This window comes from Lactuca saligna, chromosome 8 (genome assembly GCF_052625555.1).
Source record: "Lactuca saligna cultivar CGN05327 chromosome 8, ASM5262555v1, whole genome shotgun sequence".
NCBI lineage: Eukaryota > Viridiplantae > Streptophyta > Magnoliopsida > Asterales > Asteraceae > Lactuca > Lactuca saligna.
Window position 1 is genome coordinate 208,126,244 of NC_136424.1, and position 20,357 is coordinate 208,146,600.

Consider the following 20,357-nt stretch of genomic DNA (forward strand, 5'->3'; position numbering starts at 1 on the left):
CATAACATATACGGGCATGACTTGGTGTCGTAGACCCGTTCTACTAGAGGAAAGTCACCTCTCAAATTGGATGCTAAACTCGTACGTGAGGAATCTCTGTTGGCTGCTCCCATAGCTGCCCGGATAACACTATACAATAATACATAGTTAAAAAAAATCTGATAATCTTGCTTCGGGTAAAATGACCATTTTATCCCTGGTCAAAGTCAATATTCTGGTTGACTCAACTCGCCGAGTCAGCCTATCTTTATACTTAAACTTGTAAGTATAACCATATTTACTAAACTTTAGTAAATCATGACGAATAGTTTTATCGATCTTTTGTGGTGGACTTTACCAGTGCACAAGAATCTGTACTCGATCCCTTAGTCCTTCACTTGACTCACATATACATGTGAACAAGGATTTCGTCTTAATTTTCGAAAGATGAAGATTTTCATTCATCATACCATACAACTTGCGTGATTCCAAGTTTCGGTCCAATTGAAATTTAGGTCATGAGAATCTTTCCTTATTTGGTAATTTTAGACACTACCCCAAATGAAAGAATCAAATTCACATTTCCATTATTGCTAGAAACATACAAATATAAATTTTCAATAAAAGCCATTACAAGAAGATATAAATTAAAATAAAATCAAAATTTTATTTATTTATAAAATGCGGAAAAACTTTTCCCATACAATGCAACTTTAAATGAAAACTATGCTATTACATATTTCCTAGCAATCTATCATAACTCTTAAGTAGAAGCTCAAGAATACGATCTTCAAACCATGCGATCGAAATCCATCTTCGCGATCAGATTCAACATACTCTTTCTTTAAGTTTCCTTCCCTTTGCTTGATCCTGCCATACATCAAAATGTATTAAGAATATCCAAATGGGAACTTAATTGAGTTAGATAGTGGACTTACCTGAAGCAGAGGTCAAGCTTTTTGACTAGACCTTCTCTCTGATCTTTCAGGTAATTAGGGCAGCTTCATGATCAATGCCCCTTCCTTTGGAAATGGAACCATATGGACCCTTTGGGAATGGTACACTGGACTATCTCAAACTTGCCTTTCTCTTTACCATTTAGTCAACTGAGTTGACAATAGTCAATCCCTTTCCTTGGGAAGAGAAGGTTTTTTCTAGATATTTAATGTTACCATTGTCAATGTCCATTGAAGTCTGGGAAGTTGATATTCTTAATCAAATTTGCTCTACTAGTGCTCCAAATCATTGTTGATTCAGCAACACCAAGCAAATAGATAAGATCATTAAGGGTCATGTCATAGTCTTTTACATTGTAGTCCCAAAGGACACTCACTATGAGACTTAGAAGGTGATTGAACAACCAACTTTCTCAAGACTTTGACACCCAACTCTCCCGGCATGTCAATATGTGACTTTATCTCCAAGATGTGAGCACACATAGACCTTACTTGCTAATAGGTCTTGAGTGACCTTGAACTTGTGGGTTAGGGAGAATAATTGGAGGAGGTGGAGGAAGTGAAGCGTGATTTCTAGGACATCATCTTCATTAGGAAAGCTTGCTCCAAGGGATTTGTGATGGTCATAGATGTCTAAACCAGATATCTAATATGGGAGATATTAAGTCAGTTGATTTAAGTCCTTAATATAACACCCAATATGAAATATTAAGGCTAAGACCCAACAACTTGGAAGAGGGATGCCGTAATCCAAGCTATAGAATATTTGAAGGTAGGAGAATGACGATTCACCAAGCTATAGAATATTTTAATTGGATTTTAAACTCCTAGATCTTTTGAGATTCATTGAACTTTTCAATGGCATGTTTCAATCTCGATTGAGCCCTCTCAAGTTTTATGACTGGAACACCGAGGATCACAAAATAAGGTGTGAATAACCATGCAAATATGTTTGGTACACTTAATATTTACCCCTCAATCGATGTGTCGGTTAACCACACGCACTACACCGATACTATGATAAACATTAAGTTACCCTTTGCCTACCTTGTTAAATCAAGCTACTATGGTGCTTAACCACACGTGCTCCACTAACCGACTTAATCAAAGTGCAAAGTGTAATTTCATGGGTTAGCACCAAATTCAGATTTTCCTAAAGTATCTAAGATTGGGAATTTATAAAAGTTTAGCTACATAGTATTTATCATTATTACTTTTAATGAAGGTAGAATTGTAGTCCTTGTCCTACCCGTTCGGCTAATGAATCTCCACCAGTCAAGGAAGCAATGGCTGAGAGTGGACACCCATTAAACTGCCTTTTTATAGACAGTGACCTTATACCCCCTTATAGATCGGCTTCGTGAATGAGGCCTACTAACGGTAAGACTGACTTGCTCTTATACATACATACATAGATACATATATATATATATATATATATATATATATATATATATATATACATATATATATATATATATATATATATATATATATATATAATTAACTTATAATAATATAAAGTATAATGGTTGAATTTTAACTTTTAAAACATTTTAAGGGGTTAACTTGGAATTAAAGTATTCATGAGGGGAAACTTTACAAATTCTAAAACTTGAGGGCAAGTTTTGAACTATTCAAAAACTTTTCAATTCCATAACTTATGTGTTTAAAGTAGTTTTAATGAAAAAGTATTCAAGTTCCATAACTTGAGGACAAGTTATGGAAGACTTTAAAACATTTAAAATGAGACTCCATTTTTCATAACTTATGGAAATCTTATGAGTTTTAATAATGATAAATGTGACTTTTCATATAACTTGAGGACAAGTTACAAAAACATGTATTATCACATAACTTTTCTATTAATATACATCAACTTATAAGGACAAGATAATTCAAATCAAACACTTTTCATGTAATTATACTAACCATTAAACTAATACAAAACATGATTCTATTGACAATTATCTATGAAATTGGATTAGCATGAACATTACCACATAAAAAACAAGTTTACAAGTCCAAAAACAACTTAGGGTAATGTTCCTAGTCCAATTCCAGTCAAAAACCTCGAAAATATGTTGTCTTGGGGTCCAACTCGTCGAGTGCATGAACCAAATCAACGAGTTGGATGATTTTATGCATGGACTTGGCGAGTCCACTGTCCAGAACAACAGAAAATCGATTTTTTCAGCATTTTTTTATCAATTTGCGTCAAGTATAAAAGAAAACAAGCCTAAGCTCTTATACACTGAAGGGTTTTGAACATTCTAACACTCCTAAGGTGTACATGCAACCCTAAATACCTTGGATCTATGTTTTCTCTATTATACATGAAAACTTGAACTTTCTAAGGTATTACTCTAACTAGCATACAACCATTGATACTTGGGTAATATAAACAAGTTAGAAGACATACCTTTTTATGTAGCTTGATTCCATGGAGCTTAAGAGCCTAGTGCCTCAAGTGTGACACCTCAAATGGTTCACACAACATCACCAACAAACTGGAATAACTTGAGAGAAAAGGTTCCTAGCTCAAATCGGTTAGCCCTCATGTGTACACACACTAGTGCCAATTTCTTGAGCCATGGGGTCCTTATATATGGTGGTTGTTAGGGTTACACCATGTAACTCATGTCCTTCCACATTCTTCATGCTCCATGGGTTAAAACCTCCATAGAGTATCCATGGGTTACTCCATGAGTTTAGCCCGACTTGAAGAATTATGGATCATAAGCCCATATATATAAGATTGAATGATTTACACAATCAATCCCCATATATTTAATTAGTCTCCTTTTGATAACAATATTAATTCCAAATTAATCCTTGATCAATACTAATTAAACAATATGATTTCATATTAATATATTAGAACTTATAATATATTAACAAATCATAATTTTCCTTTTCTCACAAAAGTCTATCCAAATTGTTTCGATGCCATGCAACCCAAATGGACCATGCCAATCGGGTTAAGTACATACCAATTATAGTTATGGACTTAGAAACTAATCCAACACAATCGATGTCATAGAAAATCTCCATAGGCTCCTTTATAGCTGGTACAACTCCAAGGTCTCCGATGAAGCTCTTCAACTATATCACCTCCTCCATCGCTTCGCTTGCTACTATGTACTATGATTTACATGTTGAATCAGCTACATTCTCCTTCTTATGTTAGTCTAAAAGCTGGTGTCACTATACCCCACCACTCTTATGTCATCACTCCCACCAAGGGTAAGGACCCAGTCCTTAGTCCTCTGCAGGTACTTGAGAATGTTCTTTACTGCAGTCCAGTGAGCCTAACCAGGATTCCCTTGATATCTGGTGACCATGCTCAAAGCAAAGGCCACATCAGGGCGAGTACATGTCATAGCATACATGATCGAGTCAACAGCGGAATCATATGGTATTTCTCTCGTCTCAGCTATCTCAGCCTCTATACTCGAACTGTGAGTCTTTCTTAGTTTGGCATTGCTTTGGATCGGTAAGTCGCCTTTCTTGAAATCCATCATCTCGAACCTTTTCAACACCTTTTCCAAGTAGGTACTTTGACTAAGTCCAATTAGTCTCTTACTCTATCTCTCAATATCCTTATCCCCATAATATAGATAGCTTCTCTGAGGTTCTTCATAGCAAAACACTTCCCAAGCCATGACTTAGCCTCCTACAAGATTGAGATGTCATTTCCTATGAGAAGTATGTCATCCACATACAACACCAAAAAGCTAACTATACACCCACTATCCTTGACATATACACAGGACTCATCCTCGCTTCTCAAAAATCCAAACTCTTTCACTTTGTCATTGAAACAAAGATTCCATCTGCGAGATGCTTATTTTAATCCATAAATGAATTTCTCAAGCTTACACACTCTGTTAGGATAATTTGCATTGAAAAAACCCTCTATCTGACTCATGTAAACATCCTCAACCAACTTTCCATTAAGGAAAGAGGTTTTGACGTCCATTTGTCATGTTTTGTAATCATGAAATGCGGTTATCGCTAGCATAACCCTAATAGACTTAATCTTCGCTACTGGCGAGAAGGTCTCATCGTAGTCAACTCCTAGAGTTTAAGTAAAGCCCTTCAAAACTAGTTTCACCATATATGTGTGTATCTTACCATCCATGTCAGTATTCTTCTTGGAGATCTATTTGCACCCAACTGTCTTATGGCCCGGTACATTGTTAACCAAGTTCCAAACTTGATTGTCATACATGGAATAAATCTCACTGTCCATCGCCTCTTTCCATTTAGTAGACTCGGGGCATGCCATGGCTTCCTTGTAGTTGTTAGGTCCATCCAAATTTACTAGTGTGCTTCACTAATAAATGTATCTCCTTCTACAGTAGTATGGAATGATAAAACTCAGGTGGAACTCTAACTCTACTGGAACGCCTCAGAGGTACGGACTTGTCAATCGGCTCAACATGAGTTTCCTCCTCAGGTTGATCGCTAGTGTTTGAGGTTCCTTTATGACTTGACTCTTGAAGCTCTTCAAGGTTAATTTTCCTCCCACTTTCCCCTTGGCATATGAGCTCTCTCTCACAAAAGACTCCTCTCCTCGCAACGAAGACAACATTGTCACTCAATCTCGCTTAATTTTCCTACCACTGCGTCTCACAAAAGCCTTGCAACTCTAAACCTTGATGTGGTCTAACGAGGGAACTTTCCATGTCCATATCTTGTGGGGTGTTTTGGCACCCTTCTTAGTTAGGACTAGATTAAGGATATGGGCGGTAGTCTCTAAGGCATAAACCTAGAATGAGATAGGTAACGAAGCTAGACTCATCATGGAACGAACCATGTCCAACAAGGTTCGATTGGGCCTCTCGGCCACACTATTAAGTTGTGGTGTCCTAGGTGGCGTCAATCGTGAAACAATTCCACATTCCTTAAGATAGTCAAGGAACTCGATACTAAGATACTCACCACCCGGATCGTTTCGGAGCATCTTTATCTTCCTGCCCAGTTGATTCTCAACTTCTTGTTTAAACTCTTTGAACTTTTCAAAGGTTTCTGACTTATTCTTGATTAAGTAGACATAGCCATATCTATTGTAATCATCAGTAAAATTCACATAGAAACGGTTAGCATCCCTTGTGGCGATTTTGAAGGGCATACACACATCGGTGTGTATGAGATCCAACAAACCTTCACCCATTTCATAAGTACCAATGAAGGGTGACTTGTTCATCTTTCCAAGAAAACAAGATTCACAAGTGTCAGCTGACTAAGTCAAATGACTTCAAAACTCCAGCCTTATGCAGTTAGCCTATACGCTTCTTGTTGACATGTCCAAGACGACAATGCCACAAGGATGCCTTATCCAAACTACTGGAAGAATCAATATGTAACACACAATGATTTAAAATAAAATACACCATTATTATGACAAATAAAAAATTCTACACCAAGTTAGGTCTAACCTTCAATCATGTGCCAGTGAATTCATAATGTAATCGTCTTAAGGGGCAGATAATTGTAACGCCAATAGATTATGGATATATGATTATTTAGAATAAATAATCTTAACTAAGTAGTAGTATATGTCACAAGGTTTCTGTACATATAAAGAACACCGCAATCCGAGTTATAACAAAGAAGTTATAACCTGTCGAAGTTTCGCAACAAAACGAGCACGACACTGGGACCCGTAAAAAGTGAGCATACGATAGATTAATTTTTAGCCTTAATGATCTAAATGAAAGTTCTAGAGTATGTCTCCACCTACGCGTGGATATAAAGAACGTCAAAATCGAAGCTCGTATGCAAAAGTTATGGCCTTCCGAAGATACAATTGTCTAAGAGCGTGACGCGTGTCAGAAACCCTAATTTAACTGAACTCACGATGTGACCGTCATGTTTCAGGACTTGAGGAGTCAAAATGCCACTTTTTAAGCCTAGAAAACACATGGAAAACCTACGTTAAAGGATCACGACGTGAGAAATCACGTGGATACCTTCCGGAGCTAGAAACGCGTGTGGCCAAGCTGCGGGATGATCAGGACCAAACTCACGACGTGAGCCATGCATGCTCAAGACGTGAGAGTCGAGATTTCAGACTATAAATAAAGGGTTTTCCCTCTTTGTTTTGCTTACGAGTTTTAACTCACTTCTACTTCCACATACACTACTTTAAGCCCCTCTAAAACCCCGGAAGCTTAGGGAAACCCCCTAACACCTGACGAAAGCCCGGAGCAATCAAATTTCTCGAGAAAATAATCTCTTTCAGTCTAAACTCTGCCCGTGCGAAACTCTATTTTCACCAGAAACACATAATATCAAGTAGCGAGGCGCTGCTCAAATCACAGATCAAGTAAGTTCATACCCCTAAGTTTTTACTATCTTTCACTGTTTTAGTGGGGGGGGGGGGGGGAGGGGGGAATACAAGTCTAATACAAGAATATTGTATTACAATTAAATGATTTCTAAATAAATCTTAAATGACTTCAAATTACTGAAACTCTTTTAAATATTGTCAAACTCCTTTAAAATGCTTTAAAAACTCTTTTAAACTTATATTTGCCAATATCATATATATATATATATATATATATATATATATATATATATATATATATATATATATTAATATATATATATATATATATATATATATATGTGATATTATAGCATGTGTTGAGATACTTAACATCAATTCATCCACCCCCTGACGTTTCTGTAGCCCCAGTTTGGGGGTGTGACAATTATAAAAAGCTTTAATAGCACAAATTTCATTATCAAATGAAAAACTAAAACCTTGTTTGTATAAACCATGAAAGGAAATAATATTTTTTGCCATATCATACGAGTAACAACAATTATTCAAATCTATTTATAGCCCACTGCTAAGCAATAAAGAGTAAACTCCTATCTTTGTGACAAGTGATACTTTCCTATTCCCCATGATCAAGTTTATCTTCTCATGCTCCACATCGTTACTTCTTTTTAGGCACTGCATATCAGAACAAATGTGAATTCCACAACCTGTATCAAGGACCTAAGAGTTAGCATGTAATGAGTTTTTAGATAAATAGTGTAAATACCTGCATGGGTGGGTTTAACCTTCCCATCCTTAACATCCTACAAGTACTTGGGCCAGCTTCGCTTCCAGTGCCCCTTTTCATGACAATAGAAGCACTACTTCTTGTGGGTTGGTTGAGGGAGTAGCAGAACCACCTTTGGTTCCACTTGAAGAGGGTCCATCAAGAGACTTTCCCTTGTGACCCTTAGAAGGGGTCTTCCTCTTCTTCCCTTTGCCATGCCCGATTACCAGAACAGGGCTGTAGTAGGAGTAGTAGCTACTGATTTACCATTGAGACTACTTTCAGCAGTCCTCAAAAGTCTTTGAAGTTTTTAAGAGTGACCTCCTCATTGTTCATATGATAGGTCATGTGGAACTGATCATAACAGGTAGGCATCGAGTGTAGAATGATATCTATGACCAACTCTTCATCAAAGTTGACATTCAACTTTAGCAAATGGTCTACAAACCTTTTCATTTTTTGCAAGTAGGCCATGATGGACTCTCCATCCTTCATCTTAGTTGTTATCATGGAAGAGATGATTTCATATTTCTCTTGAAAAGCATTCTGATGGTATCTTTATATCAGGTCTTGGTGCATCTCAAAAGGGTAGAAGTCCTCATAGGACTTTTGGAGTTCAGCTGTCATAATAGCCAACATGATACAAGACACCTTGGTGGCATCTTTCTCATGAGTCTAAAACTCAGCGATCTCCTCAGGAGTAGCAGAAGACTCATCGATTTCCTTAAGCTTCGTGTCTAGGACATATTGCTTGTCCTCATAGCGAGTGACCATCCTAATGTTCCTAATCTAGTCATTGAAGTTAGTGCCATCAAAGATGACTCTCCAACATAAGTTCATGAGAGAGGAGCTAGTAGGGTTTGAGCCAGAAGAAGTGTTGGAAGACATCTGAAAAAGAAAGACAAAGTTTAGATTAGATAATAACCCTTAATATAACACCCAAAATGAAATATTAAGGCTATAAACCAACACAATATTTTACAATTTGGAAGAGGGATGCCATAATCCAACTTTCAAAATATTTGAAGGTAGGCAAATGATGATTTACCAATTTCCACCATGTAAAACGAAATTGATTATTAAGTTTCAATTGGATTGAAGCTCCTAGATTCTTTTGAGATTCATTGAAATTTTCAATGGCATGTTTAAATCTCGATTATGCCCTTCAAGTTTGTGAATGGGATACCAAGGATCACAAAGAAGGTGTGAACAACGATGCAAATTTACTTGGTACACTTGATGTCATTTATCACCTAATCGATGTGCTGGTTAACCACACACGCTCCATCGATCTATGACAAACATCAAACTACCCTTTTCCATCCTTACTAGTCCAAGTTAATGTTCCAATTAACCACACATGCTCCATTACCGACTTGGCAAGGTGCAAAGTGCAATTTCATGAATTAGCATCAAATTCACATTTTCCTAAAGTAACTATGATTGGGAATTTAATAAAACATTTAGTTACTTTATAATTATCATTATACTTTTAATGATAATTAATGTCCTATCCTACCCGTTCGGATAACAACCCTCCACCAGTCAAGGAAGCAGTGAGTGAGAGTTGACACCCATTAAACCAACATTTTATAGGCAGTAACCTTATACCCCCTTATAGACCGGCTTCGTGAATGAGGCATACTAACTGTAAGACTGACTTGTCTTATTCATATATATATATATATATATATATATATATATATATATATATATATAGACATATACATATATATATATATATATAATCATTAAACTTTTAATATTATAATAGTGTAAGGGTTGAATTTTAAACTTTTAAAACTCTTGGGTTTGGAATTAAAGTATTCAAAAGTGTGACTTTACAAATTCCAAAACTTGAGGGCAAGTTTTTAAACTCTTCAAATTTTTTCATTACCATAACTTATGAGTTTAATTTAAAGAAAAGACTTTTCATTTTCCATAGCTTGAGGACAAGTTATGGAGTCCATTAAAGGTATTTAGATCATTATTTAATTTAACACAATAATCAAATAATTCATTCAAGATCTAATTAAACTCACAAGAACAAGATAATTCATATAAAAAATCTTCAAGAAACTAGCCTAATCATATAAACTAATACAAATCTTGAAATTATGACAATTATCTTTTAATTGGACAAGCATGATCATTACCTTATCAAAAACAGATTTCATGGTTCAAAAAATAAATTGGGGTAATGATCCTAATGCAATTTTGGCCAAAAACTCAAAATTCTGCACACAGGGGCACCAACTCGGCTAGTACATGAACTGGACTCATCGAATTGGTCTGTTTTCCGAGTGGACTCATCGAGTCCGCCAATGGACTCGGTGAGTTCACCAGTCAGAAGGAAAAAAATCGATTTTTCCTGCTTTGAAAACAAGTAAGCATAAAATATAATAGAAAACAATCCTAGGCTCTGATACCATTGAAGGGTTTTGAGCACTCTAACAACCTTAAGGTCCACATACAACCCTAGATGCTTTGGATCTAAGTTTTCTCTAATTATACATGCAATTTGTTTTCCAAAGCATTCATCCTAACTAGCATACAAAACATAGGTAATTGAACAACAAAAAAACTAGTTAGATTACTTACCTCTTGTTGTAGCTTGTTAACTTGAACCTTTAAGAGCCTAACACCCCAAATGTGATGCCTCAAATGCTTCACAAAACACCACCAACAATGTAGGACTTGAAAGAGAGTGACTTGCACAAAAATTGGCTCTTATTATCTCCTAGAACAACTAGTGCCAATTTTAGGAGCTCAGGGGTTTCTTTTAGAGTGTGGAAAAACTAGGTTTACATCCATGCAAAACCCTAATGCACCATGACCTTTCATATTACTTAGGATCCATGGGTTACACCTCTATAGACTATCCATGGACTACCATATTGGTTTAGCCCGTCTTAAATCACCATAGGCCCACTTTATAAGAATCATTGATTTACCAATTCAATCCCCGTACATTTAATATAGTTATGGACTTAGACACCTTATCCAATAGTCTCCCACTTGGATAAGTCTATTAACTATATCTGCAAGTACGACTTTAGGAACCGACTAGAAATCATAGCTCTTAAAAGCCTTTGTCGAACTGTGACACACCATTTAGATAAGGGATCATATAATGCTCTGTTCTCAAGATATCATCCGGAATGATACATGGAACATAGTCATTATTATCTACCAACATTTCTTTCCCAATTTCCAATTTGTTTGACATAGAACTTAACCGAACACATCATTTGATTTCTGATCAGGCCCGACACATAAGTCAAAGCAAAATCATCGAGGGGCCCAAGATATCTCTTTTAATCTTCCAGGGACTAAAATGAATAGATAAACTTCGACTCATATGCTTGTACTAACTAGTCGTTAAATTTTACAAAATAACACATTTTATAGCATCAAAGTTACTGATGCGGTTTCGCACTTTCAATGTATAATCAACTCATATTCAACAACTTATATCTCTTGGTTTGAAGACTATATTATATTATCATCTCACAATCACTCGTGATAAATTTCATGAAGTGATTCATGTGAGCATGGGTTTAATCCGATACTCAGACCTTATGAGCACTTACGAATGTTGTAGCAATCCTTTGATATGTCTAAACAATTCAGACATCTACAAGCCAGATTCATGACACTATTTCCTCAATACCTACTTCCAAAGTATGATCGATTGTGGATAGTTTGAATAATTTAATTATTCTGGAAGTCAAAACATGCAAAGTGAAACAATAGTATATAATTGACACAAGACGGTAACTTTACTTATAAATAAAACACCTTTTTTTTAAATCATCAAATGTCAATTACAATTTATATAGTACAAGTTTCCAAAACTATCTAATTATCATAACTAATATCGTCCTCTAGCGCGATGCGCCTTGCAAGCTGTAAGTGCTTAAACCTGCATAGTCCCTTCGTGAGGGGATCTATTGGGTTCTCCTCTGACAACACGCTCTTTGCTACGAGGAGTCCTTCAATCCGGTGTCTTATGAAGTGATATTTTCTATCGATGTGCATGGATCTACCATGATCCCTTGGTTCCTTAGTGATGAGATTAAACTAACCTTTAATCTATAAAGATCGATTAGATCTTGAACAAGTATATAAACATAAACAATATGAACGCAATAATATGAATAAGTCAAGATGGAATCAAACGTGTCGAATGATTAAACAAAATCCTCAGAAGAGCTCTATTAAGAACATCAATTGTAGAGGATTGGAAGGTTACAAGAACGATTAAAGAAACCTGTTATCGTCTTGATGAATCGCTATTTCACAGATCTCTAAAAACCTTTTTCTAATATGCATGCAAGCGCAAACTTATATACAAAACATAAAAGGTTCACGGCTGGACAGGCCCAAACCGGAATACAAAGCAACTTAAGCTATCGAGCCCAAAAGACGCAATCTTCAAAAATAATCTCTAGCCCAACAATCTCCCCCTTTGCGTCAATTTGGAGCGAGACCTTCACTAGTTACTTGGGCCAGCAGCTGAAGCAGGTACCTTCTTCTTCACGGTACTAAACAGACATTTGGTGATGGAGAGAATGGTCTGTCTAAACCGGATGTACCAATTAATCATATCTTCAAAGTACTTGATGTCATCAGCCGAGTTCCCTTTACACCGTTTGATAATGAATAACACATGCTCCAAACAAGTTGTGGTGTAAAGATGCTTGTCAGCTAAAGCGAAGAGACATTTTTGTCCTTCCGCACTAGTGAACATAACCGAGTTGCGTCTCGGGTCGATCCTGCCCAATAGCATTTGGTTGAGATCACTGGCCGATCCCACAGGAGCAATCTTTGGTTTCTTCTTGAAGACTGTGGCGACCTCCTGATCCATTAGGGCAACCTCCATGATGTAGCAGGCTAACATCCTTTTGACATGGTCTAGAATGGGACCATATTCAGCTTCATTAGTCAAAAGGATATTATACAGGACAATCCAATCATGAGGATTTAGATTCGGTAGATCTGCCATAGAGATAATATGAGCAGTTCTTGCAGATCTCCGAATCAACTTGAACCGAACATTTATAAAATGACCTTCGGTATAAGGTTTCAGCAACCGAACGTTTACAATCTTCTGGGCGCTCCAAGTAAGGTATTGTGGACGAGCAGCCGCCAGATAGAAGTCAATGAGCTCCCTGTCAAGCTCAGCATTCGGGTGAGGGACTTCAAATATGTTTGAGAAGACGTGGAAGATGAATGCCTTTCGAGTCAGCAACATATCAAACTGCGAATCGACAGTGTTGTTGCAGTCGAACGAGATAACCGGCTCGAGCCATAAAATGCTAGGAGTTTCAATGGCCTCTTTAATCAAACGTTCCCTGGTCCAGGCAGGGAAGAGAGTCTTTCGGCTCTCAAGGAGATCGTGGGCTTCTTTTTGTTTGCGTTCGGCTTCTTCAGCTTCTCGCGCCACACGACTGGCATCTTCGTCAACCTTGCGACTGTTCTTTCTTTTTAAAATGTCAGCAATGGTCTCCTTGTCTCCTTCTTCATCTTCTTCCTCAGCTATGTTTTTGCCTTTGTTCTTCACACTCGAGCCTAAGGCTTGACCAGTCGGAGATGGTTCGGTCGTGTAAGTAGCTTTGGAGGAAGGAGGTGGTTTCGATCCTGACTTCTCATCTCCCCCTTGTTTCAGAATGGACACGAAACTAGGTAGCCCTTCAACTTTGTTGAGAAGATCGATGGCCGGAGAGAGTTTTTCAGCAAGGGAGCGCCTCACCGAAAAGTTTAATATGGGATCGTGTGCTTCCAGAATGTTGGATATAGCAGCGTGGACATCCGAAACACACGTTTTGATCACCTCCCTTTCGGATCGAAGATCTTCCAGTTGTTGTTGGGAGTGGGAGAGTTGAGTTGTCTTGAGCTCAAGGGCGGTTGTTTGGCTTGCCAGATCGTCCATCAACGAATGCTCGGTTGCAAGATCTTCATGTAGTTTGGCGATGTGAGCATCAATGGAGGCACGAAGTGCCGAGTTGTCGTCGCTTAGGTTTTGGCGAAGAGTAGCGAACGAAGTCAACTCCGATGAGACAAAGTTGGCCAATTGCTGAAAAATTGGTTCCAAAGATGTCCTGGTGGCATTGGCGCTGTCCTGCAAGGACTTCAGCAGGGCAGAAGCGTCAGAAAATAGTTTATCGACTTTTACGGTCGCTGCCTCACAGGCTTGAGTGGATGCATCAATGGCAGCAGTTGCTGAAGCCACCGAATCATGTTGAGCCCTGGAGAAGGCATCAACAATTTTCTGAAGGGCAGCTTCAGAAAGAGAGGACTGCTGGTTGGAAGAGGAGGCGAGAAGTAGGTCAATCTTCTCGTTGAGCTCTTTGAGATGCTTCTTTGTTACTGGAGCATCATCCTCCTCGTCACTCTGAACCTGAAACGGACTATAGTAGACCGAATCAAAGATCATATTTTCACCACCAAGATAAGGGTTTCCACCCTCAGAGGCATTTTCAGGAGAGGAAGGGGGTGGTGAAGTTGGGGGTGTTGTGGGTTTGGTAGGATCAGGTTGAATGGGTGTTGGTATAATTTTGGGTGGTTGTTGAGTGTGGGTAGTTTGGGTTGTATGGGTTTTGGTTTGTGGTGGTTTGGTTACGTGAGGTGATTCGGTTGTAGTTGTAAAGATTGGTGGAGGAGAAGGAACTGGGGAATTGGGAAGTGCCATCTCTGGGGTAGGGGAACGAGGTGGTGTGTTGCCTCGTTGAGGAGAGTCGGCTCCTTGAGAGTCGTTAGAACCCGAACTCTCACCCTCAGAGTCACTCGAAGAAGAGGGAATAATAAGCTTTCGCTTTGGTTGAGTCTTCCTCCTCTTTGGCTGTGGGGATTGTGCAGCTTTCGTTTGTTTCCTCTTTTTGGGAGAAGGTCCCTTTGGAGCTTTGGACGCATGCTTCTCTTTTTCCGCCTTTTTGCCCCTGCTCACCAGTTTGTCGGCATCATGAATCGACCTGAGCATATCCGGTGTCAGTTCCCTTGGACCAGATGGCCTTAGCTCCTTGATCTTCCGAATCAACCTGCTGTCAGAGGGCACATCGCCATACATTGACTCCGGGATGGAGCCAATGAAGGAAAACTTCGATGCATCTGAGATGATGATCTTCTTGGTATGGAAGGTACCAACAGAAGACATTGATGCACCGTCAGCAGTAGGAACATCAAATCTATCCATGGCCCATTTTGTAATCAGGATCCAGAATCGGGCCAACGACACCTTAGAGTGTCGGGATGATGAGGAGAGACTTTGAATAAGTTGTTGCCATAGGACAAACCCATAGTCCAGGTTAATCCCATTATAGACCCCGTACATTATGGTTAGGAAGAGACGACTTGCACCGTCTGATCCTGAGCTTCGTTCCGACAAGCCCTTGAAAAGGACTGTAAATAGGCCATTCCACTGTGGCGGCAGACATGACTTTTTGAATTTAGCAACAGAGGTAAGAACTTCTGTGTATCCCATGTTGTAAAACATGTTATGCAGATGGCCAATCTGAATCGACTCCGGATGAACTCTTGAAGGGTCAACAGCAAACCCTAGCAAGGTGCAGAAACGTTGGCGAGAGACTGAGGTTTTGTGTTCTGCAATCTCGAAAAACACCCGGTCGACGGCCTTGTCGTAGTATGCAGTCGCGTAAACCTATGATAGAGCCACCATTGGCACATATTCAATTCTGGAGAGAGCCGGAACAAGTTGAGAATACTTCAAACATTCTATGACCGGCGACATATAGGAGTCGTACGCCAGTGGGTTAAGATCAATGACCAGACATTGTTGTGGGCGAATGGGAAGGATCTGTGAGGTAGCATGAACAGAAGAGGAATCAGCCATTTTTGCAGGTATGAAGAAGATGATGAACAGGAAACTGTTTGGGAGTATTTGCGCTCTGCAATTTTGAAGGTGGTAAAGAGATAAAAGGTGGTGTAGTGGGCTATTTATAGTGGGTCATAGGAGAGAGAAAAATTGTTTCAAATCTCTTATGAAAATTTGAACCGGGTTGTTGAGTGACAGATGGATGACAGTTGAGGCGTGCGATGATCACGTAGGAGAGAGAGTGTCAGGTTCCTAGGATCACGCCGCCCAACAAGTGCCGTTTCAGAGAGACAAGCCGTTACGATTTCCACACGCGCATTTAATGCCACAGGACAAGAGAGAACTTAAGGTTTAAGAGTGGATTCCCGTTAAATTACGATCAACCATTTATGAAGAAATGTTGAAAGGCTTCTTTTAATTAGGCTAAATAAGGGTGGTTTGGAATAATATAAAATCTCAGAAGAAAATGAAAAACTGGATCCCAAGGGGAGAAATGTTATGGTGTTTAACAATATCATAGGAATCACACAAAGTAGAATTTGAGATTTTAGTAGGGTACATTCGTCAATTCTTTAGTGAAAACTTGAGCAACTTAATTGCTCACCATCAATTCATTAGGTGTTTGGGTTTCACTTAGCTCGTAGTGACACGAGACTAAGATCATAAACACAGATGTTGTGTAACCATAAACCTCAGCGGTAATTTCTGAGAGTCTCAAGGGTTACTTTGATGGAATGAGTGTAGTTGAGAGGTAAAGTGGAGATGGTGTAAGAGAACGTAGTACCTCTGCTGCGAAAATAAGGACCAAGCAGGAAACTCTTAACTCATGTGAGAAAAGAGTGAGGTAGCTCACGATTAGAATAAATGCGTTGGCCTTTTTGGGAAGACAAGGTTTGTGTATACCAGGTCATGAAGGCCATTATTCAAAATCTTATGAGGCTTGAGACACATACAACAGCATGCTTCTAGGGACACTTAGGAAAATCATCAAATTTATCCCCATAAATGAACACGAACACACAAGAAAAAAAATATTTTTGGAGTTTTTGAGATTAAAAAAAATTAAGCAAGAAGAAAAGAAAAAGAAAAAAAAAACTTTGGAAAGAATATGAAAAACCTTGGAAAGAATATGAAAACCTTTGGAAAGAATATGAAAAACCGAACCCGAACGTTCGGTTGGATTCGGTTCAAAAAAATTTGTAAAACCGAACCCGAACCTTCGGTTGGTTTCGGTTTAGGAAAATTTTGAAAAACCGAACCTGAACCTTCGGTTGGTTTCAGTTTAGGAAAATTTTGAAAAACCGAACCCGAACCTTTGAAGGGTTGGTTTCGGTTGGGTTTTTTTTTTTTTTTTTTTTTTACAAGGAAAAACAAAATTGTAAAATAAATATATAACAGAGAAAGACTACCTTTGAAGTAATGAGCGAGTCAGATAATTGAACCGAACCCGAACGTTCGGTTGGTTTCGCTTCTTACGTTTGAGGTTGAGAGATAATGTGAGGTACTGACTCTGATTCCATCATACCTAGCCCTTGTAATATTTTATTGAATGATGCTTCAGGAAGAACTTTGGTAAAGACATCAGCCAGTTGATCAGTGGTTCTTACGAAGTGAACTTCGACATTTCCATCTTCCACGTGATCTTTGATGAAGTGATACCTCACTGCTATGTGTTTGGTTTTAGAGTGTTGCACTGGGTTATGACAGATCCTAATTGCACTTTCAGAGTCACAATATAGTGGGATCTTCTTCATATTGAGTCCATAGTCTCGAAGTTGACTCTGGATCCAAATCACTTGTGATGTGCAGGATGCAGCGGCAATGTATTCCGCTTCGGCAGTAGACAATGACACACACGTTTGTTTCTTGGATTGCCAGCTGACCAACTTCCCGTCAAGGAATTGACAGCCACCAGTTGTGCTTTTACGGTCGAGTCCACATCCTCCAAGGTCAGCATCAGAATAGGCTTGAACGAAAAAGCCTGAGTTGGATGGATACCATAGACCTAAGGAGGTGGTTCATTTGAGATAGCGCAAGATGTTCTTCACAGCAAGCATGTGAGGTTCGCGTGGGTTTGCCTGAAATCGAGCACAATAACACACAGAAAACATGATATCAGGTCTGAGAGCAGTTAGATACATCAATGAGCCTATCATTTGGCGATAGAGCGTGATATCGACAGCCGGTTTGTCTAAAGATGGGGTAAGCTTGGTGCCGAATGCCATTGGGACTTTGACTTTTGAGTCTCCCATCATGCCAAACTTTGCTAGGAGAGTCTTCGTGTAAGCTTCCTGATTAATAAAGATCCCTTCGGTTCCCTGTCTTATGTTTAAACCAAGGAAAAAGTTAATAGGACCCATTGAGCTCATTTCAAACTTAGTCTCCATCAGCTTTCTGAATTCAGCTGTTAAGCTGGGATTCGTGGAGCCAAAGATGATGTCATCGACATAAATTTGAACTATCATAAGGTGGTTACCTTCCTTTTTGCGAAAGAAGGATGGGTCAACCGAACCTTGTTTAAATTTAGACATCTTTAAAAATTTTGTAAGCGTTTCATACCAGGCTCTTGGAGCTTGCTTGAGGCCGTACACAGCTTTATCCAGAATATAGCAATGATTTGGATGCTTTTCGTTCACGAACCCAGGAGGTTGCTCCACATACACAGTTTCTTCGAGTTCTCCATTAAGAAATGCACACTTGACGTCCATTTGGAAAACCTCAAAATTCTTGTGAGCAGCATAAGCCAGAAATATTCTAACATATTCTAGCCTAGCCACTGGAGCGAAAGTCTCTTCATAGTCTATCCCTTCCTCCTGACAGTATCCCTTTACCACCAGACGAGCCTTGTTCCTTATAACATTACCTTCCTTGTCCATTTTGTTCCTAAAAACCCATTTGAGACCAACGACCGAAGCATCTGGAGGAGTTGGAATGAGGCGCCAGACTTTGTTCCTTTCAAATTCGTTTAGTTCGTCTTGCATTGCTTGAACCCAATCAGAGTGATCTAGGGCAGAGTAAACTGTCTTTGGTTCAACTTTTGATACGAATGAGTTAAACATACAAAACTCAACTTTTGAAAATAAGGATGTTTGTTTCGCCTCCAGTTGTGATCGGGTCAGAACCTTTTCAGATACATCACCAACTATTTGAGAAATAGGATGATCTCTGGTCCATTTGATAAGAGGAGGGTAATTCGGAGCAAAGGTTGGGTCTAGTTCAGCATTAATCATTTCTTCTGGCTCAGATTGGCTATCGTAACTGAGCGTCATATCATTATGTTCCCCCTCAATTGATGAGCTTTGAAAAACATGAGGTTCAGGTGTTTCTTGTGGTACTGAGCTTACAGGTGTTGAGGCATCTTCGGTTGATAAAGGACCTTCGGTTGAAGTTGTAGAATTTGGCTCCCCCTGGACTTGTGAGCTTGGCTCCCCCTCGACATGAGAGTTTGGCTCCCCCTCAACATGAGAGTTTGGCTCCCCCTCAACATGAGAGCTTGGTTCTCCCTCGACATGAGAGCTTGGCTCGCCCTCGACAGAAGCTTTGTTGGATGGAGAGTCGTTAGAGGTCGATTCTCCTTCATGCATTCTTCTTGCAGCATCTTCAACAATCTGCTTCATATGATCAACTTCGTTGTCTGCTGCACCTGCTTCAGAGAGTGAAGCTTTCTCCGGTTCGTCAAAGAGCTCCATAAATGTCTCGTATAAGTTGGCGACCCAGACTGTGACCTGGCCAGTTAGAAGAAAGATTTCCCCAACGGTGTCTTCTTTAGCCTGTAGCTTCTTGACATAGCTGTCATCAAAGGTCACATAGTATGTCTCTTCAATCCTTCTCGAACGCTTGTTTAGGACCCTATACGCCTTGGATGTGAGCGAGTAACCCAGAAAAATTCCCTTGTCGGCTTTGACATCAAACTTGTTGCGGTGTTCTTTAGAGTTAAAGATGAAACACCTTGAGCCGAACACATGGAAAAATTTCACATTGGGCTTTCTGTTGTTTAGTATCTCATATGGAGTGAGCGTGAATCGCTTGTTGAGATAGGACCTGTTCTGTGTAAAACAAGCAGCCGAAATAGCGTCAGCCCAAAAATAAAGAGGTAAGGAAGCGAAACTTAGCATAGTTCGGGCAGCTTCACACAAAGATCGGTTTCGTCTTTCGACTATTCCGTTCTGTTGCGGTGTGTAGGGAGCTGAGAAATTGTGACTTATTCCCTTTTCTTCAAGAAACTCTTCAAACTCCCTGTTCTTGAATTCAAGACCATTGTCGCTCCTGATGTTGCGGACAACCATCTTGAGTTGTATTTCTATTTGCTTGATAAACACTTTTAGTTTTTGAGTCGCTTCAGATTTGAGCTTTAGAAAGAATACCCATGTAAATCGTGAAAAGTCATCAACAATAACAAGAATATACTTGCTACCACCGATGCTTTCGATAGATGAAGGACCACACAAATCGATATGAAGTAATTCAAGTGGTTCAACAACTTTTGTGTTGATTATAGATGGGTGACTTTGACGACTCTGCTTC